Source organism: Dipodomys ordii, unplaced genomic scaffold, assembly GCF_000151885.1.
Source record: "Dipodomys ordii isolate 6190 unplaced genomic scaffold, Dord_2.0 Scaffold44, whole genome shotgun sequence".
Lineage (NCBI taxonomy): Eukaryota > Metazoa > Chordata > Mammalia > Rodentia > Heteromyidae > Dipodomys > Dipodomys ordii.
Window position 1 is genome coordinate 9,846,000 of NW_012267260.1, and position 2,329 is coordinate 9,848,328.

Genomic DNA, 2,329 nt, shown 5'->3' on the forward strand with positions numbered 1-2,329 from the left:
GCAAAACTGAATCTTCTTGATTGCAAATAGTATATCTCTACCTATTTATGCCATCTAAATTTGCTTCAATGGACCATAGATTTCAGTGTATTGGACTTGTACCTCTATTGTTACATTTATTCTAAAGAGTTCACATTTCTGGTGAAAAGTAAATGACTTTGTTCAATTCCACATTTCCTACTGTTCATTAGTGACAGCAAGAAATACAATTAACTTTTGTAGGCTGTTTTTTTTCATTATCCCAAATGTCCAAATGTACTAAGTCTAGTAATTTTTTATTGTACATTCTACACAGAATATTGTGATGGATACCTACATTTCATTTTCCTCCCCAATCTGGAAGCATTTTTATTTCATTTTCTTGCCTTATTGCTGTGGCTGGAACTTGAAAAGTATTGAATTGGAATAGTTAGAGTAGAACTCTATCTTGTTCCTCTTCTTGGGGTAAAAGCATTTAATCTTTCACATTAAGTGTTGTGTATTTTGTACATTTTTTACAAAGATAAGCTGTGACAAGTTGAGAGGGTTTTCTTTCTAGTTTGCTGAGATTTTCTGTTTAAATCAGGCATTTAATTTTCAAATGCCTTTTCTCTGAATCTACAGAGGCTGTCGCAGCAAGTTATACTGATGGGGTTTTTTAAAATGCTAAACCAACCCTGAGTTTCTGGGATAAATCCCACATGTATGTGACATAATATTATTTGTACCAAATTCATGGTTTTCTCACTTTGTAATGTCTTTGTTTGGATTTGGTATTAGAGAATAATCACTTTATAAAATCACTTGGAATTTACTTTTCCCTCTTTAATTATCTGAAAAAGTTGCTAGATTGTTGTAATTTTTTCCTTACAAGTTTGATAAACTTCACCAGTGAGCCATTTCCCATTTTTGAAGCTTCCTAATGACTAGTTACATTTCTTACATAGACACGGGACTATTCAGATTATCTGTTTCTTCGTGCATAAGGTTTGGGAGTTTGTGATTTTCAGTCAGCTTTCCTGAATCATGTAAGGTGTCAAACTTATTATCATAAAATTGCTCAAAGACTTTCCCTTATGATCTCTTTAGAATCCACAGAATCTACAATGATGTAACCTATCTAATTTTTAATAATGATGATTTGTGTTTCTATAAATTTTCCCTGATTAGCCAGATCAGAGCTTTCATTGTTTGAGTAGTTTTGTTTTGTTTTATTTTCTAATTAGATTTCTAGAATGACAAATCTCCCTGTGAATAATTCTTTGGCAGCATTCCACAATTTTGATGTTTGTCTTTCTTCCTTCCTTCCTTCCTTCCTCACTCCCTCCTTTTCTTCCGTCTTCCTTTTTCTCTCTCACTCTTTCTTTCTTTCTTTCTTCCTTTTATTTTTGTTTACTTCAAAATTCTCTCCAATATCCTTTACATATATTTCTTATTTGACCCATGGCTAACATAGACGTTTGTTATTTGTATTGCAAATATATTAGGATTTTCAATAACATTTCTATTATTGATTTATCTTTTAGTTTGATTGCATTAAAGAAGTATATTTTGAATGATTTGAGTTCTTCCAAATGTATGGAGACTTTTTCAGTGCTAAGAATATGTTGGTGTCATAAAAGAATTTGCAGCATGCTGTTGCTTGATGTAGTGTTCAACAAATATCAATTAGAGCTTATGTATTTACCCAGTTTCTCTCTATCCATTGTTGAAACTTTCAATGTAATCATGGATCTCCCTATTAATTTTTGCTTCATGTATTTTGAAACTATGATGAATAACTAAAATATGCATATCTAGAATTTTATATCCTTAGCTGATTAGTTATCATTTGAAAATTATTATGAAATGATCACTTTCATTAGTGATAATAATGTTTGCTCTGATATATGCCTTGTTTTATGTTAATATAACCACAAGTGTATCTTTTTCAAAATTAGTTTTAGCATGAGATGTCTTCTTATATTATTTTCATGTTATTTCTCTTTATATGTCAAGTGAGGTTTGTATAGGCAGCAGTTTAGAGGCTTAATTTTTTTATACATTTTAACAATCTTGCCTTTTTTTAATTGGTGTTTCAGGATATATTGTGACTGTACTTATAGACAATGGGACTACTGATATGTTAAGGTGTACGCATATTGTCTTGCAATAACTTTCTATTGTCCTATATTTCTCTCTGTTCTTTCCCTCTCTCTTTTGTTACTTTGTGAGTTCAGGTTCTTTTTAACAGCACTCTCTCTCCTTCATTGACTTATGATCTATAACTCTGTTTTACTATTTCAGTGGTTGCTGTAGAGTTTATAATGCACAGCATTAAATTTTCACAGCCTGCCTTTGAGCTGATACT